Raw genomic sequence first — 27300 nt, forward strand, 5'->3', positions numbered from 1 at the left:
TTACACACTTCATAACCTTCACACCTGGTTCATAGGAGCCACATTCTCCCCACATTAAAAGGGTGGTAGAGTTTTCAGGAGCTGTAGATGAATTACAAAGCAACACTTAACACAATAAATCTAACATGAGCCAAGAAATAAATAATGTCTTTGTGCTGCCTGCTCAGTGCTCGTGTGCTATTTGAAGCATATGTGGAGCAGTTATTAATAATAATCATCATAGCACAGCTGTCAGTGGGAACAGGAATGTCTGCAACCTGGAACTTCTCATCCTTGTGACAAGATGTTGGATTTAATTAGGGAAGCTTTTGCTTTGTTTGTATTTATCTATTGTGAAGAAAGGGAAAGGAATGAAAAGCAGTGTGAATCCGTATGGGATGGTGAGTAGGAACTCTTCTCTGAACATTGCAGAGGTTTGTTTTGAACGTGTGAAACAGGTAGGGACTGACAACCTTGTGCCCTGTGTCGGTCCAAATCCGGTTTTGGCCTCAAGCTGGTTGTTGTAAGCAGCAGCAAGACCGAAGTTCCCCAAAATCTCCTTTCAGCAATCCCAGACTTTGTACCTGGTGTAGAGCAGGAGGGCTGGTGTTTGCTCACACGCAGGTTTTTGCCGGTTTTTCACCCCTGAAGCTTGAACAATCCGTGTGCAGTCCCTCAGACAGCACTGACAGAATTCTCCAGGCCAGTCTGCTAACACCCATCCACCAGCACCACCCGTCCTGATGATGCTCAAACAGCCCGGCCACACGTGGGGCCTGCAGCTGGGAGAAAAACAATAAAGTAGGTTAAAAAATGTTTGTTCAGTTTCAGCTGGGAAGGAGGTGGAAAAGATGAGAGCAGCTGAAATATTATGGGTTGTCAGAAACTCAGCAGGAACCTCGGAAGGAAGAGAGGAGGATGTGGATTGAAGACACAGGAGCCCTGAGGGCAATCCTCTAAAAATATATTAGAACAGCGCTGTCAGTAATGGTATTCTCAAGGCATGCAAGTCCTGCACTCTTAATTGAAAAGTGCCAGGGGTAAGGTGCTCACCTTGAAACTCATTATCTATTAAAATAACTTCTTTCATTTTCTACTGATAAGGACTTGTTTTAAACTGAAGTAAGAGTTGGAGCCTGAAATGCCATTTTCTTGTTGTTCTGAGGGGCAGTTCTTTCAAAGGGAATGGTAGAGTTTGGTTTAGAGCCTGGTTTATTTAGGGTATATATTTGTGATTTACCAATTATTTAGTGCCTCTGAGTTTAGTAATATTCCTCTTTTCCTCCCCAAATATGGGAGAGCTAATTATAACTCTAGTTTGAAGTACCTGTCTCTGTGTGTGTGTATATATAAATGTATATATCATTACACGTATCTTTGGGCACTTCTGTGGTTTGGGGGCTGCTTTGGGGATCTTGTGCTGAAGTGGCTGAGGTCTAACTAAACAAAAAAAAAAAAAGGCAGAAAAACAGAGAACTATAACTTCTCAGAACAGATTGAGAACAGAAGCATAAAAAATTTCAGTGAGGTATAAAATCTAGTGCAGAATCTTATACACAGTAGAGGCTTATTGAATATAATTATTGATTACTACATTTCCCCCTGATTATTATGAAATGAGAGAAGATTTTATACTAGGATTGTGATGTTCTGATGTTCTCTTCTTAAAGTTCAGAGCAAATAGTTGAAAAACTAGAAAAAGGACAACCCAGGAGAATTTACTCCCAGGACAGAGATAAGGTCTTCTCTGTCAGTTGAAGGCTGAAGCCCAGGTGATTATTGAGTAATTCTTATCAATCTGTTGCAGAGCAGAAGAAAAAGAGAAATTGGAGATTGGGAGGAGCAGAAGGGTGCCACAGCTTTAGGGCCTACTTTGCTTATCTCTGGGCTCACATTTAATCCAGAGTTCAGTCCAGCAGTTTGCAAAATCAATCTCTCTGTTCCCGATTCACCTTCAGATCCTTTGGCGTCTCTTCATTAACCCCGAGATTTGGGGATAGGGCAGCCACACGTGTCTGAAGGCAGCAATCCACAGCAGGGTGTTGCTCTGATTTCTCCTGTTCTCTCTCCTTGTGGGACAGTGATTTCAGTACCACAGAGCAGGAGCTGGGTGCGCAGTGAGCTGTGACCCTTCTGCAGCTCTGTGCTCCGCTGGGAGTGGCAGCGCTCGGCTGACAGGCTGCTGTTGAGACTGGCAGGGTAACTGGCTTGCCCAAACTGATAAATGATGCTTCTTGAGCCGTACAGCAGCATCAGGAATTAGTCTGGCCCTTTTTTGGTTTCCCCTTGGCCTCACCAGAGGGCAGGAAGGTAACTGCCCCCCAAAAGCCATGGATGCTGAGGCAGGACGCTCCCTCCTTGGTGTGGGACCAGAACCTGACAGCATCGAGCCATGAGCTCAGCAAAGATGGGGCTGGGGCAAACCACTGAGCATCTCTGATGGTTTGGTGACACCCCTTATACAGGGAGACAAACAGCAGTACTCAACACTGAAGTTTGCTCTTCCCTCTAGCTTTTCCAGTTCCCCTTCAGTATTTAAGTTGCAAGTCCGAAGTTTGCTTTGTTGTTGCTTATTTCTCATTTTCTTCTTTTTCTTGGTGGTTTTGAGCAGTGTTGCAGTGTCTGACAGTGTGAAACAAATGAACAAAAAATAATCCTGACTCATTCTGGGAGGAAGGGAGAGGGCAGCTGCTTGATTTCACCAGTGAGAGCTCCTGTCCAGACTTCATTAATCCTGTCAGCCTGGGACAGAAGGAATCACATAGCTCTTTTAGGAGCACAAAAGTCATGTAATCCATCATCTGAGTACCACGTGTTGGGCTGAGGAGAAGGGTTCGTTGCTTGTCCAGGACATACTAAATTCCACAACAGGATCTTTCACCTAAGCAGTCCCCTATCACTGTTGGACATGAAAGAAAGATGAAAGACTCCAAGTATTTCAGAAGGCAAAGAGTATAGAAGGCTTTATTGCCTAATTCTTACCACCTTTTGTAAGGTGTTCTGATACCCACTTAACGTGATTAGTGACTAGAAATGACTCCTCTCTAATTCCATTGGTGAAACTAGTGAAACAGTAAAACACCACCTGGAGAAAGATTGTTTTGAGAAGAAGCTTTCTTGAGAACTTTTCCCTTGGGAAAAAATAGCAGCTGCTAGCAGGCTAAAATCTCTTAGATTCAGAAATATCAGGCCCACAGTCTCCATGTCATGTCCTCCCCGTGTCAGCACTCGAAGGAACAGAGCCTGTCCATGGCACTGAACTACAGGTCTAGGGCCAAGATATTTCTGGAATTCTAAGGTTCATTTCTCCCCAGCTCACTGCACTTCTTCATTATCTTTTTGACCTGTTCACAACAGGAGGAAGTTATCCTTTAAGGCCACTTTCACAAGCAACTTCAAGCTGTGCTCACTAGACGCCACCATTCAAGTCTGTGTTCTGTGACTGCTCCATACTTCCAAATCAGTCCTTAGTGTGTCATTTGAAATCTGTTTTTATGCAAAAATTTACAATATGCTGGAAAGCCTCAGAACAACCTAATTTTGTGGGATGTAGTATTGCTTAAGGTAAGCACTAAAGAAAGTTTCAGGCACTTTCTTTGTGTCGCTTTAGCTTCTACTCGCACCAAAATACTCTGTGTAGTTTGTGGGTTTTCTAAAAAACGAGTTTTTTTTGTTTTTTAGAAACGTATCTAATTTACTGAAATGTTTCAATAAGCTTCTGCATATTTACTTCCAAGGGCTTGAAGGTAAATAACTCTTAGCACTTTCTAGAGCAGGGCCTGCTTGGCAAAGAGTGTCTGCATATGTAATGGATGGGCCAGCGGTCAGGTGTATAACAGGATTAAACAGTGGGCATTGGGTATATCTGTGTGGCTGGGAGCAGTCACACACGCTTTTTACCCATGCTCAAAGCTGACTGAGTCCTGCCGTGGAGTCTTGGTGCTGCTCTTCAGCAGAAGGAAATGCAATTTCATCCTGTTGGCAAAAACACCTCAGGAACCCTCGGCTTGATGTGGTTAGTCATTGCTGTGGAGGTATATAAAAAGTTATCCAAATATTCCCTAGTTTATCAGTTTTTTCCTTTTATTTTTTGGTTGATTGGTTGGGTTGTGTGGCTATTTTTTCCTACTCTACATTGAAAATCTCAATTCGTGGCATTATCAGTTTACATTTCAAATTAGAGCCATGATTTTTCTTCTCTTGTTAAAGAGAAACGTTAAAAGGTTTGAGCAGCGGTATTTATAGAAAACCTCACATGTTCTTAGTGGAATAATAGGAATGTGACCCTCTCATAATTTTCAAATTATGTAGGTCACCTTGGGGCAAGCGGTGTGAGAAAGAAAGCAGCAAGGAACTGGCATAGTGAAAACTTATCAATACTTGTCTTCTCTGATGAAGAGCAAACATTCCTTTAGCCCTAGACATTTCTAATTTCTCATCCCAGGTTCTGGGGGTTCTGGGAGCTGGTGGTCTGGGGGGCATCCTATTTGCAGCCTCGTGATAAGCAGCTGTTTCCTTGGCGAATTCATTTCTGAAAGTGAGATAATCAGATTTGAATGGAGCTGCAGACACACACTCATTCAGCCAAGCGAGGAGAAAAGGGAGGGAAAAGAAAGGTTTTCCTCTGTGTCTTCCTTTGCGCTCTGCCGCGATTCAAGGACAGATAAAAATCTTGGCCTTGTTTCTCTCCTTCTTGTTTGTGGCCCTTGATAGCTTTATGAGTCTGTTGTTTTGCTGGAAATTACAGACTCACTTCATTCTCCTTGGTATAATTCTTGCATCTGTAAAGCTGAGACTGTGCCAACACAGGGGATTTTCATTCTGATTCAGCAAGGAATATAGGGAAGTGTTTAATTTAAAGCGTATTTTAAGCCCACCTGTACTTAGCAGAGCTCTCAAGCTGCTTTATTGAGGACTTGCAGTGCCCAGGAGTGGGAGAAACCCCTCATAGTATTGGGAATGTGTGTGCATGTGAGTGCTGTACACATCCAGGGGCCAACCTCTGATTCATCAGATGCCACAGCTGTTCAGCAGTTTCACAATCAAGTTTCTGATGTGTTCCACCTTCATTTTAAAAGCAAAAAAGCTTTAGTATTTCCCTATATCTTTCCTCCTACCCCTTCTCTCTGTTTTACATTTTCTCAGGCTGTCGCAACATGCGAGAGCTTGGGTCACCCTTTCTCTGGGTGCAGATTTCTCGTACGAGCTGCCTGAGCAGTCTGGTGCGCAAGCCAGATTGCTCTTTTATCAGCTCCCCCAGGCCCTCATCCCTCAGCAGCCCCTGGGTGGCCGTGGCTCCTTCTCTCTGCACTCCCCACAGAGCTGTGCATGGACATAAGCCGAGGTCTGAGTGAGTCTGAGCCTTGCTCGGCGTGAGCTTGGAAATGTCCAGTGAGGAACAGACAGGGACATGGCACTAAACAAGGGACCAGAGACAGCGAGGCTCTATGGAAGACAGACAGAAGAAATTCCTGGATTTTTAATTTTTTTTTCTTTTAATGACAAATGGCTCAGAATATTGTTGGCATACTAGAGAGCGGGAGGATGGGATGGCAGCTGGCCAGGCTCAGCTGCTTTACACCAGGAACAGGAGGAGCACTCACAAAATATTGAGACCTCCTGTCGGGAACACACATCCTGGTAAAAAAAAGTGTTTGAAAATGTTTGTGGCTAAGACCTGGTTTGCTGTAATTTAGGTTGTGTGCTAGGAAAAGGTTCTTCCTCCAGAAGGAATTGATGGCAGCACCAAGGCTGACAGAGCTCAGGGAGTGTTTGGACAATGTTCTCAGGCACGGGGCGTCATCCTTGGGGTGTCTTGTGCAGGGCTAGGGATTGGACTTAAATGAACCTGGTGGGCCCCTTCCAACTCAGGGTATTTCCTGACTGTGATTCTTGCTGAAAGGGACAGTCATCAAACATGACCCATCTGAGACAGGTTCTGCCACGTGACCGTCGCAGATTTGCCCCTCCACTAGGTGAGGAATAGTGCTGGTCATTGTGAGGGCACTGTGCTTATATTTGCCTGACTGTGCTGGCAGCCTTTTCAGAGCCTTTGTGCCTGTCATTCCTGCAAGTCTTATCTCTCTGATTTTAATGTTATAAGCTCTCTTCTGCTCTAGACATGCTTTTTAGATTAAGGAAAGTAACCTTTCTCCCTCCCTGTGGCATGTACAGTATATTTACCATAACACCGTGCCGAAGGCGGGATTCACCCAAGCCTATGTCTGTAAAATTATATCCCAACCTTCCTAGAACATGTCTCTGCTGTGAAGAAGAAGCTACTTCAGCTACTCCCATGCCAGGAGCAGTGAGTGTCTCTACAGCAGAAAAATAGATTTGTACTGCCTGCTCAGATGAGGAACTGTCCGCCTGAGAAAGAGTAACATTCCCAGATTTAGAATTATGCTAAGTTTTTGTATTGGTAAAGTGTTTATTAGCTGTAATTGATGAATTCTCCGGCTGGGGACTGAGTGGGTCAGACTTCATGGGAGTAGGATAGCTCTCCCAGCTGCAGCTTTGACCACTTAAAGGTTTCACATGGATGGATGCCTGTGTAGCTGTGGCAGTCCAAAGGTTAAATGGCTGCCTTTCAGCTTCTGCACAGCAGTTAGAGGGGATTAGGTTTTCTCAGTGGGTTTCTAGGTACTCATGTATCACACAGCCCCCTTGCTATGATTTTTTCCTTTTTCTGTAATCTTTCCAAGGAAGCCAGTGACCCCTTCTCAGTGAGATTGTGAAGAGGATGACATTTTTCCTGTAGCAAGCCACAAAACTTTTCTGTTCTGTTCTTAGTAGGTTATTGTGGGGGGGGGGGGGGGGGGGAGGGGGTTAAAAATATCCAGATGCCATCTCATGAGAGAGAAAGGTGGGATAACTCACTGAATTATGATAGAGTTTCTGTTGCCCTCCACATTTTCTTGCCCACATGTCCCTTGGATGCATTTGGCTGAACCCTCCTTCCCAGCACTATTTCTTTGTTTACTGCCTGAATTCTCTTCTGGAAATACCGGAGTTTCCTTTTGTATAATAAGAAGGATTGGGCAGTTAATATGTGTGTGAGAAGGAGCATGGCAAAGGGCAGTGAATAAAATGTGTGCCTTTACCTAGCTGTGACTCTGCTGGGTGGTCCAGCTGCACTTCCTTTGTTATGCTCCTGATTTAATATCAGCAGATTTGACACTTATTAGTTCAAAATTATGCTTCTTGCAGGACACTTCTCAGCACCTGTCAGGAGTGGTATTAAGGTGGAATACACTAGATCAAGTCCAGCCAGTTTACAAGAGATTTTTATCAAGTTCAGCCCATCCTTTCCTCTCAGAGCATTGCTAATCTGGTAATGGTGCTGTCTGTGATACTAAAGGAGATTCTGCAAGGGAATGCCGCTTCCTTGCCAGATAAGCGTGGAAGTCAGAGCAGAGGGCAGAACTGCACTGGAATTAAGTTTATGCACTTAGGCTTTGGCCAGAGAAAAGCCTTTGAGGCTCTAGACTGAATGGTTCCTGAAGGGATGCAAGAACTAGGGTTTAAAATTCAGAGGCTGAGGGGGAGAGGATTGCAGCCTGGGCGTTCACCTTGGAGGGGCTGGGAACACAGGTGGTTCCACGGCTGGGATGTGCGGATTGACAGCTTGTGTTTGACAGCTAAGGCGTGCCTTAATTTGTCTGGCATGGCCTGGGATTCCTCCAGATCCTGAAAGCTGGAAATTCTTTGAGAAAGCGTATATTCCTTGGGAAAAAGCATGTTTGTCAAGTCTAGCACATTATCACAGAAATTTGCTGGTTTTGAGGAGCTTCTGACAAAACGCACACAGGGATTGCTGGAAATGGACCTGGTTTGCTGCCATTAAAACTGGAGCAGGGAGTTCTGGAGTCCTTGGGCACCAGCTGGTCTGCAGGTGGCTCCTGCTATAACCTGGCGAGCAGGCTGTTCGTCACGGGGCTGTGGTTTGGCGTCCAGGGGCTGGGAGGTGACATTTGGGTGCTGCTCCTGTTGATTCGCGTGCTGGAAGCAGAGTGCGAACCAGAGGGGACCTACGGTGCCAAGCTGCAGGAGAGGGTGATGGGAAAGCAGATTCCTGCCCAAAAATCAGGTGGGTGTGACCCCCCAGAAGTCCCCAAGGCCGGATGGTGACTTTGGGACACAAATAGGTGTTTGAAGCAGGAATTGCAAGGCACCTTGGCACAGAAATCAACAGTGAGGTCTGGGAGTATTTTCTCCTTTAAAAGGAGAGGAAATAGTGGGTATGATGGCAAATCATGCCGTGTCCTTCCTGATTTGAGGCAGCACTAAATCACTTAACTGCAATTATTGTCAAATATCCAAAACAGTATATGACAAGTGATGGATTGAAGAATTAACAGTATATGCTGAAAAATTAATAGAGGAAAGAAAAAAAATCTTTCTAGGAAATAAAGATTACTTTTTAAGGGACAAAAATTTGCATGCATAGATTTTTTTTTTTTTTTTTTTTTTTTTTTTTTTTTTTTTTTTTTTGTAACAACAGCTTTAAAAATAGGTCACAGACCTCAGTCTTTAAAATTCAGTAGCTCTCAGGCTGAAAGCTCCTATAATCAAGAGAATAAGAGAAAGCAGATCAGCTTTCTCGAGCTTTAATAGAGAAAACCGCTGCCAGGCAAGTAAATTGATCTCAGAAAGGAAGGAACAACAGAATTTGAAAGCGCAATAAAAAAACGTGATCATAAAACACAACATAAAAACATATGTTTAATGCATTTTTATTTTCTTTTCCATTTAGCGCCGCGATTATGCCGTAGCTAACATCAGCCATTACACAAATCAGTGGCAGACAGACTGAAATACAGTTCCAATTACCCTGCTCGCAGCAGCTCACCCCAGCCCAGTTCTAAATAACCAGCACGTCCTCCATGGCTTCCTGGATTAAGATTAAAGACAGGCAGATAATTTAAACCCCAACATGGATTCCTCCACTGCAGGATGTGTTTTGGAGCCGCTTGCTTGTGTCCCCCAAAAGAGAGCGCACTGCTGCGAGGCTGCCATGGAATGAAGCATTAGGCTAATAGTGCTTTATGACAAGGTAGTGATAGACTAAAGCAAAGCAATTCATCTCTCTTTCTCTCTGTGTTGCATTGTGTTAGATAGGTAGGAAATGTGTTTTCCCTTCTTTTAACCTGTCCAGGCTCCTGGGGGAACGAGGCAGTCTGTGTCTGTGTCGTGCTGTCTGCACAGAAGGGAGCTGTGTTCCACCAGCCAGGCTGGAGGGAAGCTTGTTCCTCAGAATTCTAGTGTGTTTAATCTGTTTCATTGAAGGTGATAACTAATACAAACATAACTCCTCCAGTCCCTCTCTCCTTCTGGAGAGTCGGTGCAGTACCTGTAAGGCATCCAAACGACAAGAGAAACTAAATCATGCACGGAACAGCATCCCCCAAAAGTTCTCGTATTGTTTGGATACCTTTGGGCTTAAAATAAACTGGAGTGAGAGCTGTGGAAGGGGAAGGAAAGACAAGACATTCTGGGAGCTGAGTCAGGTGTGAAGCCAGGCTGCTGAGCTGTGAGCGCTTGGCTCGGAGCGAGCACTGCCTCAGCGGCAGGGAGGAGGGAATTGTCTTGGAGCTGCTTGCAGGGAGCTGGGTAATTCAGTGCAGGGCACTGCAGCGTGTGCTTGAGCTGACCGAGCCCTCCTCAGGTTCTTGTCCTTGGCTCTAAAGTTAGCTTGGGATTTATATGGATGGACAATTTGCTGTGAACAGGTCCTTGAAGCAGCTCTTTCTCACCAGGCAGGTGAAAGGAGAGCAAAGCTATTTTCTTCCTACCCTTCAGATTTTACTGAATGCATCAGCTTTAAGAGCTCATATCCAGGATGTGAGAGATGTGATTTTGCTGCCCTTAACTTGACAAGACCACTACCTGTGTGTTGTATGCGCTGCTGGAGTGCCCCAGCCATCAGTCTGCTGAGTTTTTTGATTTTCAGTGAACAGCAAAATATTGATTGGGGCTGAGTAAGTAAGAGTGAGAAGTAATGTGGTAGTTAACTCCTTACTTTAGCTGCAAATTCTTGGATTCAGGCTTATTTATCTTGCAGTAAATGTCCTCAGATTTAGCTTCTTTCTCTCCCAGATGGAACTTGCAGTCAGCATGCAATGCAGTAATTAATTTTCTTCTTTTTTTCTTTTTGTTTTCTGTGATTCAGGGAGTATTTTACAACTTTAACAGGGAGGTTAGGTAAAACATTTTGGTTTAAATTTTAAGGAATTTAACTGGGATCTTGTTTATAGTCCTGGCAAATGTTGAATCTAAATCTGCCATGAAAAATTTGCCAGTCACTGTGCAAAGACATAAGAGAAGTTTGGAAGACAGCCATGCTGGGGGGTAAAAAGCAGCGCTTTAGTGAGTTTGTGAGCTTTGGTGTACACACGACCTTCTCAGGGCATTGTGGATCCTCAGAGAGGCAGCATCTCTCAGACCTGAAGGGCTCAGGTAACTGGGAAAATCCAGTTCCTAGGTCAGATGGGCTAACTCCCACCCTTGGTAGGTGTCCATTTTGCTCCTTCCCATACTGCTCTGGGTGTAACTTGTTGCTGACAGTTCTAAACGCTTCATAAATCCTAAAGGATTTATAAATGTCTACACCATTTATTAACACACTGATTAATTAATCCTATGTATTAACAAAGGTAATTTGCTCAAACATCTCAGCTCACATATGCTGTGTGTGTGAATAACTTTATTGCCAGGTTTGGACTGGATACCAGGAAGGAGCTCTTTCCTGTGAATGAGGATGTGAGGCTCTGGAACACATTGCCCGGAGAAACTGTGGATGCCTCATCCCTGGGAATTTTCAAGGCCAGGCTGGACAGGGCTCTGAGTAACCTGGGAGGATGGAAGGTGGCCCTGCCCATGGCAGGAGGTTGGAACGGGATAATATTTAAGGTCCCTTCCAGGCCAACCCATTCTTTCTCCTTTTGCAGTGGAGTTGTGGTTATTTTTGTGCTGTGAGGATGTAGCCAGATGAGTGTGTGTGTGTGTGTGCACAGCATGGATGCACTGTGAGTAAAGGAAGAAAAGAAAAACATCCTCATGGGAATGGTTCGGGCTCCGATTATTTTCAGTGAGTAAAGGAACCCTGTCAGATACAGCACTGCCTCATGGGGGTGAGAAATGGTCAATTAGACATAATCTGCTAAAGGATGTCTGTGACATTTTGCTCCTCTCTTGTCAGCCTGCTTGTCAGAATGATGGATGGGATATTTGCAGGAAGGGAAAGTCAGTTCCCTTGTGTTGGCTTGTGCCATGTTTTTGCACAACAAAACCCTTGTCCCGTTTTGGGTTTCAGCATCTCATTAGAGATACCAGCATTTAGTGGTGAAAAAAAGATGTACAGCACGTGGGAAATAGTTCAGGAGTGGGAGGGGATATTGGTAATCATGACAAGGAATACATCTCTGAAGAAAAGAACCAGTGCCCTCAGGCAGGCTTGAGAGATTTAGGGACCTCATGCTGCTGGGGTTCCTGAAAAAGGCAATTATGGACAGCAGCAGAGCTGCACAGGTGTGTTGGTGTGGGGTTGGACACACAGATTTACCTGATTATCAGCTGTGGAAGTGTTGTACACACAGATCATTAAACCAAGGCTCCAACACATCCCCTTGTGATGAAATAATTTGCTGTAAAGAGTAACTCCTGTACTTAAGGCATAGGTGTAACAGCCTCCAAACGAGGTTAGAAAGTCCTTTTCTGGGCTGGAGATGGTTTTGTGGTAAAAATAATGCTGTGAAACAGCTATTTACTTTTGTTCCAAGTGTGCTTTTAAAACAAAAGGGAATTTGTTTCAAAAATAATGACAAGAGGGTTTTGTTTGTTTTTTTTTGTTTTTTTTTTCCATAAATGCAGCCCTGAACCTTTTGTTGTAGCAGGATGCAGCAGAGTCCAATCTAAAAATACACTGATCACCTGAAAGTCTCAGTGATTACTGAAAAGCCTGAGCCAATAAGGAAACTCAATACTCTTGGCAAGCTGAGAAGGAACTCTGGTTCTGTGGAGAGGAAAGACCACAGCAGCTTCCTTCAAGGAGTGAAACTTCTCCCCAGCTAAAGCAAATCCTTGCTTGCAGCTCCCAGGCAAAGCAGAAAGGGAGGGTCACCTGAGGAGCTCTGCTCTCCTTGTGCAGCAGGGACAGCCAGGAAGGGGTCACAGCAGCCACAGTGTAAGGCAGGGAGAGAAGCTGCAGTCAGGTCTTGCTGAGAGCTCCCTGAAGAGCTTTGGAATAGTGGCTGCTCCTAGGAAAGTGGCTGCTATCACCTCTGGGTAAATGCAGTGGGGAGTAATTCCCGTGGTGGGAAAGCTTAGGTGCCAGAAGGCTCCTTAAGGGAGTGGCTGAATGACCTTGAACAGAGACAGGCAAACTAAATTCCCTCTCTTCCAGCTCCCACCTCGCATTAATCTCCCCTGACAGTGCAGGTAAGTGAGGGACTTCTCTCTAGTCCCTGAAAACAGAAACAAAGACAGTTACCGCAGTGGAAAGCATAGAGACTTCAGCAAAGGGAGACTGAGAGAGCTTTGCAAAGCACTTTTTTTATTCTCTAAATTTTGTAGGGTTGAGGAGGTGTTGAAAGTTGTGAAATCTGAGTTTCTTTTCTGCCAGGGTTTTAAAATCCCATGTAGCTGATCCAACTGATTAAGTTTTTCATTACAAAAATGAGGAAATGCCACGTACGGAGGCTCTGGCTTCCTTTTAGAGCAGCAGCAAGCTAAAGAGGCTGGATACAAAGTTCTTTTTGCTTATCTATATCATGGGCTTCTCAGCAGCTCCATCCTAAGCACTGTCACCCACTCCTAATGGCCACAGATGCTGTTGCAGGTGTCTCTGGACCAGATGTAGGAACCATTTGAAAACAAGTCATCTTTCTGGCAGATGTCTCTTCTTATCACTTCCTTGAATCAGCTCAGACTGCTGCACCTTTTAATTTCAGGGAACAGAGTAAGGTGGGGCCTGCACCCACGTGAGGGAATATTTTGAAAGTCAAAAAGCAGACAGAGAAGCCACAGTCTGTGCCTGTCTCTGCTTGGGTGAGCAGAGCCTGCTGTCACCAGCATTTCTGACCTGAAAACAAATTCAAGATTCAGTTTCTGTGAATAGTCTCTACTTTGAGCTTATTATTCACTGCCCATTTGCCCTGATTCCTGCCAACAGTCACATTCTCTGGTGTGTTTAGCTGGAGAGAACACGCAATGGGTGTAAATACTGCTGATGTGAATTCACCAAGGGATCTAAGGGACTGTTTCTGTCAGTTTTGTGGCATTCCCTCAGTTCTGTCCATTGCCATGCAGTCAGTTCTCAGGCATTATTCCCCGGAGATGCACACCAAGGCTAAAAACACTCTTGTTTAAGAGTAGGAATGAGTTCCTATCACAGGTCAAAGCACTCATTGCTCAGCTGGTGACTGATAAGTTTTCAAGTCTTGGCTTTCCCAGCTCCTTGCCTTATCTAAGCTGGAAGACCCTTGCTTATTCTGCACACATGCCATGAAAGCTGTTGTTTCTTTCACCCCCTTTTCACCAGCTGTCTGCTCGAACTCTGATGTTGTCCCTCAGTTTGTGTTTGTCTTCTCTCAAACTAAAACAGTGGGGTTCTTCCAATGCCTGCCCCACTGCCTAGTGCCAATATCAGACAAACTCCTTGCTTCCAGCTGTACCCGGCAGGATGTCAGCAGTGACCATGAGCTTGTAAAATGGGGACCTAAGCACCTTTTAAAGCAACTAGTACCATTACTTTATTACTTTTATTTCTTAAACACTTAGTTTTGGGCTTGGAAGCCTGTTCTCGAGTCTTGTTTTCCATACAAGAAATCAAATGCTCTCATCCCTCTGCCCCAACACAGTGGGTAGAGAAGCCTGTATTTTGTTTTATGGTTGAGTTGTTTGGCAGGTTCCCACGTGCCGTAATTAATTAGAGTCATTGCAAGGTTGTTTCTCTTTGGCATTTCTGGACCTTGAGAGAGTGAAGCCACCTGGTTTAGATTTCTTTTTAGCCAGTTTCTCAGCTGACACTTGTCTCTTCAGTCCAGGGAGAAGGCAGTTCTGCCATTGCCTGAACTATCTGTCATTCACTTCTGACAGCAGCAGCGTTCTGGGTCAGTTCTCCTGGGATACCACATTTCCACAGCACTGATTTCCTGCTGGTCACTGGGAGTTCTTTAACTAGAACACGACTGGAGATAGATAGATAGATAATTTTTTTTTTCCTCCATTGAAATTGTCACAGATCAAAAGATTTTCTCACAATAGAGGAGTTTGATGCTGATCAACTCAGGCAATTTGTGTGGGGATGGGACTGGACCAGGCAATAGCACTTCAGTGGGAATTCTGATGAGAATGTGGCACCAGTGGAAAATGCCAGCCCAGTCAGTAAAAGGTGCAATGAGAAAGGTTTTACTTTATGAATACCCTTCTCCACTTGGAACAAGTGCTTTTCATTCTGGAGTTACTCCTCTTCACAGTGATTAATGTGTTGTTGTTGTCAGCAGCTTTTTAAAATGAATTGAAGGAAGTTCAGGCTGACACCAAGCTGTCAAAAGATAACTGTAAGCAGGTCTGGGTCCTGTGCTGGTGGTATTGCTGCTTTCCCTGTGCACGTGTCTTCATTCACAACATTACAGCAAAGACAGAGATCCCTAAACTCTTCTTTTCCAGCTTTCATGCTGAGATGGGATCAAGCGGTTCTTCCCTTCCAGACATGCCATGAATCAGTCCAGAAAATTAGATCAGTGTCTGACTGCATTCTTGATAGTTATTCTGAAATAAACCCATTCATGCTTTTGCCATTTAATCTGCAACAAGAAAAGTAATTTGAAGAATAAGTGCCTGTGATCATGCTTTTAATGGTGGATGATGCATTCTGTGTTGTGGCACGGAGTTAGGAAGTGTGGCTCTTCTCTGGGAATTCCTCTGTCAAACAGGCTCAGGATGAACAAGAAGCAATGTCTTATTCTCCTCCAAGGGCTGCAGCAGCTGTGGCCATCTGCAGAGCAACCACTGGACTACAGCAGTGGACTATTTCTAAAGCATCTTCAGTGAGCTGCAGGAGCTTCATTTCCACGGAACCCATTCCTGGGGGTTTCCCTGGATCTCAGGGCCTGTGGTGTCACTCCAAAGCAGTGAGCATTGTGAAGAGGCTGAGCAGGAGCTGCTGCTGCCCGGAGAGAGCAGCTGTGGGGCAGAGCACCTGCAGTGGTCCCCACACCAGAACATGCCCAGCACCCGTGGGCAGCCCTGGCTGCAGCTCATGTGAGCAGGCAGGGGAAACCCAAGGGCTCCTTGTCTGCTGTCACAGGCACCTGATTCTTGAAACCTCTTACAGCTCTGGGGTTTGGTTCCGCTGTAACCAGAGTCTGAGTTGGGTGCCCATCTGCGTTTAGATCTCTGCATTCCCGGCCCTCCTGCCCCACTGAATTCCCTTGTGAGCACTGCTTCATCGGAGCACGCTCTCCCCAGCTGACTTTGGCTTCCTCTCAGATTTTTCACCCCATTAAGATCCACTCTTTTGTGGGAAGAGACCTGCAGGTGTGTTCTGTTCCATCAGGAAGCTCAGAGTTCAGGATCTGCTCCTTTGCAAGCAGTGTCAAGACCATTGCATACACAGGCTGTTGCAAGCCTTTCCTGTCTTTTTTTTTTTTTTTTTTTTTTAAGATGGCAGTACAAGACCAAAGCAGGGGTCTGGAGGGGACTCCACAGTCTGCTGCAGAGATGCAGCCCTTGTGCTCGCAGCAAGCACACCTCTGAGTCAGGGGTGGTGTCTCTGCCACACCAGGCGCCGTACACCAGCACCTTCCTGCCAAAACCAGCACAGGGGAGTGGTGTCCAACAGCAGCTGCAAGAGTGCCAACGAAAAGGCGCCTTTGAGGCCTTAAGTTTGGATTTCATGTGTCGTTGTAGGACATGAAAGAAAGATGAGAGACTCCAAGTATTTCAGAAGGCAAAGAGCATAGAAAAAAGCTTTGTTTAATTCTTGCTACCTTTTATAAGGTGTTCGGATACAGACTTAGCATGATTGGTGAATAGGAACGACACCTCTCTAATCCATTGGTGAAATTAGAGAAGCAGCAAAACACCACATGGAGAAAGATTGTTTTGGGAAAGGATAGTTGTTTACTAAGATTGTTTTGAGAAGAGGCTTTCTTGAGAACTTTTCCCTTGGGAAAAGGTTAGCAGCTGCTAACAGGCTAAAATCTCTCAGACCCAGAAATATCAGGCCCACATTCATGTTTTTCAGATTCTGTGCTGCCTAGGGCTATAATTCTGAGCCTGATATTAAGTGCTAGTGAGCTTTCCTCACAGAATATGTGGACAAAACAAATCCTTCTCCTGCTGCACACCAAGGACAATGAGTACAATTTTCAGGCCCCAAAGTACAAGCAGCCGTGGCTGAAGGGAGGAACAAGAAGGATGAGACCTCACAGCCCAAAGCTGTAATTGGACAATTAAACCCCAAGACACAAATAAACCAAAAAACTTATAAAAGTGTGAGACCTCGTGACCATTTGTCCATTTTGTGACCATTTTGGGTCCACCTTGGGTATAGCTCTGGCCAGGCTCTTGTCCTGCCCAAGGTGCATCGTAAAGGCCCTTCAATAAATCTCTACTTCATTCTCTAGCTCTGTCCAGTCTCTGTTCCAGATCAGCCTTCCCAAGGCATCACCTTCTGCCTTGTGCTCAGAAAACTGAACACAGCCTGAGCAACTGTGCTTGTGGGAGAGAACAGTGAATCAATAACTCAGTGAGGACTGTCAAGTAATGCTGTTGTCTGCAGTGCCTTTAATGGCTTTGGTCAATAAACTGCAATTATTTTACAAATATGTGTTGTGTTCTCTTCTAAATCTATCTCTCGGCTTCCTATAATGAATTTTTAAAAATGAGAAATATCCTGAGTGCTCGCATTGTATAAAACCTGTACTTAAAATCAATTGATGTTCAACAAAAGGCCTGGGCTTGCTTATCCAAAAATGAACACATATAAAGTGCCATTTCTTCTGTAGTACATTTTCTCCTTTTTTAAAAGGTAAGTTCATAATGTATCATCATTTATAAATTTTCAGAGACACTTCAGAAATACATATTCTTTCTGTTTTCTTTAGAGGCTGGAATTTGTCTATGTATCACAATATATTTAGCTTCACAAAATTTAAAAGAAGAAAGTAATCTCCATACACCTCTACTGTATGAATTTCTCTGTCTAAATAACTTTTATTTTTGCTGTGCTGAAAACTCTAATTTATGCCTCCCTTCATTTTAGAGTCATAACAATATAAAGTTTCTTTTTAGTATAACCTAACATTTAGCTGCTTACGGGGTTTTTGCTTTTCCCTTTAAATATTAAAAAGAAGCAATGGGGAGGTAGAAGAAAAAGACACAACTTATTAAAAATAGAAACTAAGCTCAGCATAGGAGGTGGGGGTTTGCTGTCTGTTCTTCAAAGCGTATTAAGAAGATAGCTTTCAAATATTTAAAGGTGTGCTACTAACTCAAATGTCCAGGTGTCTGTAAAAAAAAAAACAAAAAAACAAAACAAAAACAGTGAGAATGATCTTATCCTTAGACAGCAGTGTTCACCCTCAGTCCCACCAGAGGACCAGCAAGAGCTAAGGAAAGCAAAAGATTATTGACTATTATTATTTGATAATCAGAACATTTTCAAAGATGCAGAAAGGTGCTAGGGGTTGTTACAAGTTTCCTGGGCATCCAGCTCCTCTGTGGATTGGAATATTTCTCCTCTTTTATTTACCATTAATTAAGTAAATATTGAGTACCAGCCCCTGGCCTTACAGAAGGAAAATATTCTGATAACAATCACTGGAATATTTTTGCTTTATTCTGCACTTTTTTTTTTTTTTTTTTTTTTAAATTCCTGTCGTGTATTTTAGTGGGAGCAAGATCTTGAATATCCTCGACATTTTATCTTTGAAGAACCACTAAAATCTGGCTTCATTTGCCCAAATGGGCTAATCAGGTTAAGTGGGAGGGGGAGGAAAATAGAGAACCATTGCAATAGGCAGCAGCATTGGAATTCTACTGGAAAAGGAGGGGTGTTGGACCCCTGGGGCACCCAGCCTCTCCCAGGCAGCTCCTTTAAGCAGGAATTGGCATCTCTGTGTCCAGCCAGCCCTCCCTGGGGCTCTGGCTTTTGGGGTTTATCTCACTGAGGAGAAGGTGCTGACAACAAGGCAGGGACTCAGGAGTTCAGCTGAGAGGAGGATGTTGTCACTTCAGAACAAAATATCTCTCCCCAGCAGCCTCTGCCTCAGCAAACATCTCCCAGCCCATGCTTGTCTCCATCACCTGGTGTGTCTGAGCTGCAGCACGCTTACCTTCCTGCTTTAACAGCCTGTTAATGCCACTCTAAATTAACAGTGCTCAATCCAAGTAACCCCTGTGTTTCACACGCTGCGCAGACTGTCGCAGGAAACATAAAGTTCTGCTGAGGTAAATAAGGATAAAATTTGAGATTAGCTACTGCACATTTTGTATCTATTGTATGTTTTTACATAATATGTAAAAGTAACTTGATACCACTTGATGCATCAGGTTTTATTCTGTTATTTTGTTTGCAAAAGCAGCTTCGAAAATGCTGTGTGCAATATTTTTAGCATGGACCTTTAGCTTCTTTGCTGGGGGAAAAAAAATCTACCTACTTTACAACTCGAAAGGTATGAAATTTGAGAAATGATGATAGAGTTCAGAGTGTATCCTGCCTCTCCTGTGCTCACTCTCAGGCTTCTCCCTGTTCGACATCTGCCGGCAGTGCTGGCAGTTCTGTAGCTCTTTGATATTTCTGCAGATACGCTTTCCCAAAGCTGAGAGTTCAGTGGCAGGAGAGGTGGGAGCGCCAAGAGACACCATTTCACTTGGCAGAGGAATGGTAATGTGTTTCTGGAAACACAGGGTGTACAGAAAGGGATTTGCAGGTCTTCTCTTGGAGTATATCAGTGTGTGCAACCTGAAAATGCGGCATCAAATTGCATCTTGAAATAGGTAAAGGTGGGAGATTGACTGTCCAGAGGCACAAGGACATAAAGGACTCCAGATCAAATCATCCTTGTTTCCGGAATGAATTATGTGTAATGAATCAGTAGGATACAGGCACTGCTATTTTAAAACAATAGCTTGGAGGGTTTTTTCCTTATGCCCTGTTAATCATGTGTTGAAGCTTTGTATTAGCCACCTGAGAGACAGAATTAAAGAAGCTCTTTTAAATGGAAAGGAATTTTAATCATGTTTAGCACTTGTTTAATAGCCTCTTCATGGGTCTCCTCTGAGATAATTTAAAGTATGGTTCCACAGGTCCTAGAGGTGTACTAGGACTGTGCTCCAAGGAAAGGAAGGGCTGGATATTACTGTTCTCTTTGTGGTCAGTGGGAATTTTGTTAAAGCTGAGGCTTTCCTGGAACAAATTGAGACTATTGAATTTTTGCTGCAGCTTTTAAAACAGTTGGTAAGATTTTGTAGTTGCTTCAGGGTTCAATGACTGCAGTACTGGAGTTGCAAGCCTTGGAATGTGGCAAATTGATTCACACAAGAGGGTGTGGGAGCACAGGGCCCAGTGACTGCACTTCCTAGAGCCCAGGCTGTACTTCAGCATTTAGGAATTGTCATGATTCGTTCATTCTTGTACACCTAGTCTCTCTAAAATACAGTGGGATAATATTCTTCCCTTTCCAAAAGTTGGACAGAGAGGTGGTGATGCTTCCATACGTGTCAGCACTGACAGTGAATGCAGAAGGCTTGAAAGTGGTAAGAGGCACATGAGAATAGGCTGAACCCTTTCCAGAAGCCTTTTGAAAACAACAATCCTATTTGACTACTTCCAAAACTGGAGGAAACTTTCTAAGGTTTTCTGCCAAGATTTGTAGATGCCCTCTGTTCACTGGGTGCAAATAAAAAACTGAAGGGACACTTATGGCTCCCTGATTTGAGCCTGACTTTGTTCTGGCCTTGGCAGAGACTAGAACAGCTTGGGTGCAATCCACGGCCACCAGAGGCCAGCTGGGACCTGCTGTGGCCTGAACGTGCTCAATGTACAATCTCTTTCATAAAGCAAGAGTTTTTTTTTTTTTTTTTTTTTTTTTTTTTTTCCCACAGAGAAAGGGATAACTCAGTCTTGTCCTTACCAGTAGGTGTTTTATGTGTGTGCATAGCCACAGGAGTGTTTGAGATGCTCTTTCTGTGTGATGCCCAGGTCAGTGACACCAGTCTCTCTCTCTGGCCCATCTCTGTTCCCTTCAGCAACTCCCCTGGAGTCACCGTGCCTGTTCCTCCACAGATGATCCTGGGGCACAGAAAAAGGAGCCAATGCAAATGCCATGGCTTTTTCATCGTAACGGAAATGTGGAGAGGAAGGGCAAAAATCAATGTTGTCAAGTGAGCAGCATTGATAGGGAGAGCAGAGTTAGCACCAGGCTGCTTGGAGAGCGTTACCAGCAAGAGGAAGCTGCTGGGCCTCCACAGAACATCCACAATAAGGTGACTTAAAAACTTGCTAATGAGTCTGGCAGCCCGTGAGGCAGAGGCGGTGTGTAGGATTCACATTTGTGTCGGTTTCATCACTCTTTACAAGTCCTGGGAGGCTTTTTAAAGGGAGGATAGTGTTTTGGCTCTGTGCACGGTTTGCAGCTGATTAATAGTCAGAACACAGGAGTACGACTCACCTTGTGTCTGCGCCTTGCAAAGGTGCAAGCACGCACTGCAAACCCCAATCTTCCTAGTAACTGTGTTTATATGCTCTTTTCGTGTTGTGCAAAGGGCACAGTTGGTAAGAGCTGTCCTTTTGAGCAGAACAGGAAGGACTAACCCCTCTGGCTTGTGAGCAGAGCCCGCAAGCAGGGGAGAGGGGTGGGCCACCAGGAGCAGCGCTCCAGCGCAAGCATTGCCATGCTGCTCTCACAAACTTCTGCGGGGAGTTCTTTGGTGTAATTGCAGAAGTTTTGTCATAGAAAAATAGGCCATATGCTGCCTCGTTGTGTGCTTGTGTGAATAAAAAAAAAAAAAATGACAGCCTTGGCAGCAAGAAAAAGGAGGAGATGTAATACTCTAGAAAACATGGCTGGTTTTATTCAGAGGAGAGAAGGTGAGTGAAATTAAGCAAAAGCTTTCTGCCTCACCTGTTCTCTTCCTTTAACTAAAAATTTATAGACTGGTGACAATTGCTATGAAAACCAGAATCAATAGCTCATAGCAGGACTGAAATTTGTAGACTGCCAGCTTGATTCATTTTTAAGCAATGTATCTTAACTGCTTGGGCTGATTCAAGGGCAAAATTTGTAGATTGTGTGCAGTGTATAGTGAGAACCTTTGAATTGTTCCTAAAGTTTACTGTCTTGTCCAAGCACACTGACAGGACACAACTGACTACTAGTAGTACTGTTTTTGTTTTGTTTTGGTTTGGTTTTTTGTTGTTGTTGTTGTTTTTGTCTGTTTCCATCTGCTCATTTAGGTGACAAGTGTAGCATCAAAGTGGCTGCTGAGGCAAACTTTGTAGCATAATGATGTTTAAGCCCATAAATCTGTGCTCAAGAAGACTGGGGACTTAGATACATTTTTCCAAGGATTCCTTGTGGCTGGTGAATGGTCAGTAGAAGGGAAAGAAATGTTCTCCCAGAAAAATGGCCCTGGGGAGGTCTTTTCTTTGGACTTGTGCATTCGTAGCTTAAAATGCAAACATGGGCATTATGCTTTTGTGCCACTTTCTGGATGGCATCTCTCCTTTTCTTGATAACTAGACCCTTGCAGACTTAGTTGCAATGGGCAGCCTGAAATGTGAGAGAGAAACATGCAGAATAGCCGTGTGTCATATTTATCCTGCCCTTCCGTCGAGTTTGAGCCTTACAATGTGGGCATCTGGTTCCAGTGTGAGCATATGTGCTGACCATTCAGCTCCATAAATAGTGTTATTGGAAAGTATTCATTTGGTGTTGAATATCATAATGTCAAGGCCACTTCTTACTACAGACACCTTTGGTATATCTTCAAATTTAATGAAATAAGACAACAAGTGGAAATAGCTCTTCTTGTCAGACTGAGAGTTAGTTTGAATGGTGTTAGGTCAAGCCAGATCCAGAAATGTCAATGGCTCCTGTTCCCCAAAAACACGGACAGGCTGATACGTCTGGAGAGCAAAGCATTGGGGTTGTTTCGCATTAACATGAGAAGCAAATTTTAAATTCGCACTTTGGATGTGGAATTTTTTCTCTAGGCTCTTGATGTCTGCCCACGCTGCAAGGGCATGGGTTTGTCTGCCCACAGGAGCAGAAACTTTGGTTCGTGGCACAGAAATTGGAGTCATCTGAAGGGTTTGACCAAATAAATCTGCGCAGGCTGCTGACTGCAGGAGAGAGGGGCTGCTTGCCATCTTGTGCCCCACAGTATATTGGACTTCCATTCTCTTGCCAGCTTTGTTTTGATTGTGCTCTGCTCAGTGTCAGGAGACAAATCCCATTACAGGGCTGTGTTTGAATTTCTGCCACAGTGATACAACAAAATTCCTTACGAGATGAGCAAGAAGAGGAACTCCTCTGTTACCCTGCCTTACTGGAGGTTGCTGTCCTTCATTCCTGCACAGTCCTGAACCTGTTTGTTCCAGTCCTGGTGAGTTTCTGTGGCTTTTTTTCTGGATCTGTCCATGCCCACTTGTCTCTTCCGAGTCCACGTGTGTTTTGTTACTTTCCAGCAACTATTATTCCACGTGGGACTTTGGACAGGGGTTCCTGTCCTCTCTGTGTGTAATTAGGTGTGGGGGACAGATATTCCAGGGAAACTCTCAGCTTTTAATTTGCCAGTAACTGAACAGGCCCTCTGCAAAAGTCTTTGAAGGTTCTAATTCAAGCCGGTGTTCCCAAGTTTCCCTGGAATTTAATGGCCTTTGAGAAAGGGAAATGCAAACTTTGCTTTAGGCACAATGCGTGCTTGAAAGTTTTGAAAATAACTTTTCTCTGCCTTTGTGTCTTCACTGTTATATTCCTCTCTGTGGAAAGCTCTGCCTTTCTTTGCCAACCCTTAGCTGTAAATTGATACACTTCTCTTTCAGAAAATTTGCTCTGTAGGGATCAGAATATATTAGCTCTGAAAGTTGTCGGAAATGTTTTCCATTATTATGGGAGCTTGTCAAATTCACAGTCCATGTGGAATGCAGATGCAGAAGAAACATCGACTCTTGTGTTGATGGCAGTGCATTCCAATTATCCTGGTGCTGGGGCAGGGGAGGGTATTTTTGGTCCTTGGGAAGCACAGTGGCATGATGCCACACATTATGAGATCTAGTCTCTTCCCTGATTTCAGATATAAGTGTGGGGGTAAGTGATACATGAAATCGCAGCCTGAAGGAGTCCAGGAGTGCGTGCTGAAAGGAGACTGATGGAATTACAATAGCATATGGAGACGGAATTACAAGACCGAATTTCAATTTCAGCTACACCCTTCCAGCCACTCAGGAGTCAATCAGCCATTTTTCAAAAGCTGGGGCTCTGTATGGATTGATTTGTTATTGTTGCAAAGCCTTTTGTGCTGGGCTCAAAACCTTTTAACCCATGCTCTGGGGTTTGGAACAGACTATAACCCATCCCAAAAGCTGGGGATGTTCCTGCAGCAGAGCTTTGCCAGGGATGGTAGCTCTCCTCTGCTCTTGTCGCTCAAAGGCAGGACCATTGCCCCTGGCAATTGCATCCCCACACAGGAGAAGTTAAGAATTAGTTCAGCTCCTAAAAACATTTTTTGGAAGACTCTGGAATAATGTTCCATTTTTGATTCATAAAGCATTCACTAGATGTTTTGCTTCCAGTCATACCAACTATTTTCCCTTTTTTTCTTTTTTTCCTAAAAAGGCAATGCAATTTACAATCTGTAAGGGAGACTTCTGGGACTGCATTGCACCTGGTGGTCAATCACAGATCAGAGCTCACTGAAATACTTACATTTGGGTGCCAAAACCCAGAGATTTCCAAAATCATTAATTCATTATGACAACTGAGTACTCCAGATTAGCAGTGAGTGGGAAGGCAGATCGATATTTTTACTATGGTGTTTGAATTTTTTTATTAATTGAAAATGATAGAGGCAAATAAGTTTCACGTGAAATGTCTGTTCTGACAGGCCTGCAAAGGAAAAGTGTCAGGAATATGTGCAACTAGAGGATAACTTTCCTAAAGTCAGATTTGTCAACAAAAATCCAGAAGGCAGAAACAATGTGAATATGTAATTTCCCTTTGGAACCAGTTCCTAATTGACACTTGTAGTCTGCAATGCCTGTTTCTCATTTAACAGCTTTCACAGCAGAGGTACTTAAACTTTACCCCACGTTTTCTTGTTTAGTCTCAATTTCTTACTTTGACACACAGCAGAAACCTAAGGGGAAATGAAACGACAACCCTGCTGCTTGTAAGCTGATGAAACCTTTCTGGGGGAATCAATCCAGAAGAAAACTTGATATGATAGACTGCAGCTGGTTCTATGCAAGTTTTACAAAGCAGTGTCTTAAAACATCTTGGTGGTTTTTTTTGGTTTTTTTTTTCCCCTGGAAAAGTCTCCAGCTAGAGCATGCAGTTCATTTTCAGACTGTAATTTTAAAATCTGGTGAAGAAGCTAGATCCTTGCATGTTTTCAAAAGGTATTACTGTTTCTCTCCCTGTCCATTAAAAAAATACTGTGGTTGTTGGGGTGAGCTGATGACAGTAAATGACACTGTATTTTTTGTATTTTAAACTTCCAGATAATAAAAATGTGGATAGTGAAAAGGAAGGAGGGAGAAGATTTTACTTGGCTTTGAAGAGGAGGGTTAAGGGAAGTGGTTTTGTGGAGGGGAGAGGCTAATCAAAGCAGGCATATTCCTCTAGTTTTTATTGCTGGGAAAGGTGAGATTTTTTGGTTTGTCCTCAGGAAATCCCTGCTGGCTCAGAGAGATGCCTCTCTGCTTGGCTGACTCTCTTGGCTCCCAGTTTGTTACCTGGCTTCTGTGGTTCAATTCTGGGATTATGGCAGTCAGGGAAAGAGCCTGGAGGCAACTATTTGGGGACAATTACATTGAACACCTGTCCTGACAGGAAAGAACCTCCCCTCACACCTGGGATGGCACTGCTCAGGTCAGAGCAGAATCTTTGTTCAAGGGGACTCCTCAGTTAGTCGTGTTTTTTTCCCGAGGCTCCTTAGGGTTTTCCTGAGCTGTTGCCCCTTTAGTTGTCCTCGTAGAGAGCACACACATCCCAGATAACTCATTTAGGCTCCCCTGGGCAACTTGCTTGGCAAAAGGTTGTGCTCAATCCTGTGACACCCAAAGGCATTTGCAAGTCTGGAACTTTGATTTCTAGGCCTTGATTCAGAAAACAATTGCATGGATGATTTAATGTGAATCAGTTCCTCAGGAACCTGTTCTTGATGATGAATGCAATTATTTTCCTTTCTTCTGCTCTTTACCTGGCTACTGTAGGGTTTCGAATTATTAATATTTTATGACCATCTTTTCTCCTCTTTCCTGCTTCTTTCCTTCATCATACTGCTTTCTCCCTTTGGTTGAAGGTGCTGTAGAGGATTTTCTGGTTTTTATACTGCCATTCAGCACTCTGCTTCCTCACATGTTTGTTTGTTTGTCATTAAACTATTCATGTGTTTCATGTGGGCTATTTCTCTGCTCCTTTCAACTCCTTTTTTTTTTTTTTTAATAAACAAGACAGCAAAGTCAGTGCTAGCTTTTTCCTGCTTACAGATTCAAAGAGTGAGGATTCAACTGGCCACCTAAAATGCAAAGTTACTTGCAGGTCTTTTCATGTAAATATCCAGGTCTTAAATCCACGTGTCATAGAAGAACTTAGAGGGTTTTTTCCCTAACAATATAGAATATAGGAAGTGCCATTACTTTGTTTAGATGAATACCAGATCAAACTGGGAAAACATCTCCAAACACGTCTTCCACTCTGAAGTAATTTTATATGTGACAGCTTTGTTTTTTTTGTTTACAAAAATATCTTTCATCTTTTTATCCCTTTCACTGAAAGACATTTCACTTGTTTGAAGGTCCTTGATCACCACATTCAAACTGGATGGCAATGACAGCTTCTGTGCTCAGGATCCTTGTCGTGTCTTCTTCTGCTTGCTTTGAGGCTCACCTAATTTAAGGTGAAAAAGAGTTTTCAGGCTGCCTCCTGCACCACATTTGTGTCTAAACTTCCAGAGCTTGTGCTGTGTGCATTCCTGGAAGATGGAAGGCAGCAGTGGATAGGACAGAGGCAGGATGAGGGTGTTTTGGCACAAACTAAATCCACTCAGCTACCAAGGGAGAAGTCTCACCTTTTTCTGTTGGCTTTTACTCCACGTTTCAAATTCTCCCAGCTGTCAGTACCTGCCCTCACACATCTGGCTGAAAGATAATCTGTTTCTCTGAAGTTTATCAGTTTAATCCAGGTTTTAGATTTCATTATCTGACCTAAATTTTCATGTTGTTTTGGATGTTCCCTTTCAAGGACTGACCTCAAATGCTGAAGCAGCATGTGCAGCAGGGGCTGGCATGTATTTCAGCCAGATCCCAGCCCTCGGAAAGCTGAGGTGTGTATTCAACCACGCTGATTTTGGCAGGACTCCCAAGATTCAGGCAAAAGGGCAGAGTGTGTAGAACCAGTGCCTAAAATTTCAGTCGGGGTTATTCAGAGTGTTTAGCTCAGCTGCCTCACATTACACAAATTTTAAAAAAAAACCCAAGTCCTTCCTTCTGCTTCGGTAAGAGAGAAAGAAGTTCTGCACTGCCTCCTTTCATGGGGGAGCATCCCCAGTCCTTTTACAGTCATAGCTGCCCCTGAGAAGGCTCCTCATGCTGCAGGGAGTCCCAGCAACAGACAGGCCTTTTTAGCATATGTATTTTCTGTTCGTTTGAAAGGAGCATACCAGTAATTCCCTTCCTTTTTATCAGCTGTTTTGGTTTGTTTCTTTTCCCTTGTAAAGTTTGGCACATTCTCATCCCCACATCTTACACTTAGTTATTTCTCTTAGCAGCTCCCTTGTTTCACCTTTCACATAGGAACTCCCGGTTTTGCATGAAACCTGGTCTGTAGGTGGCCACAATTGGAGCTGTAAAGAATTTATCTTAAAAACAAGAAGCTCCCTCCCGCCTGAAGATAATTTGTTAAAATAATACACACGATTGAACACAAATCCTGCCTAAAAAGTCAGTTGTGGTTTCTAAACAAAGGGAAACTGGCCTCTGTTATTCTGAAACAAGGGGATTTTCCAAGGTTATCTTCTCTGTAGTGCGAAATGTCTTGACTTTCACTGGAACTCAGTCAATTTCAGGTGGAATTCCTTTATACTTTGTTT

General features: G+C 43.8%; 1 long non-coding RNA gene across 1 annotated transcript in view; it reads left to right on the forward strand.

The window, feature by feature from the left end:
• The window catches only part of LOC120755950 (uncharacterized), a 49546-nt gene that overhangs the window by 7950 nt on the left and 14296 nt on the right, over nt 1-27300 (forward strand). The window contains exon 2 of the long non-coding RNA XR_005701948.2: nt 22475-22593. This is a non-coding gene — a long non-coding RNA (uncharacterized LOC120755950). The remainder of the gene's footprint in view (nt 1-22474; nt 22594-27300) is intronic.

This window comes from Hirundo rustica, chromosome 8 (assembly GCF_015227805.2).
Source record: "Hirundo rustica isolate bHirRus1 chromosome 8, bHirRus1.pri.v3, whole genome shotgun sequence".
Lineage (NCBI taxonomy): Eukaryota > Metazoa > Chordata > Aves > Passeriformes > Hirundinidae > Hirundo > Hirundo rustica.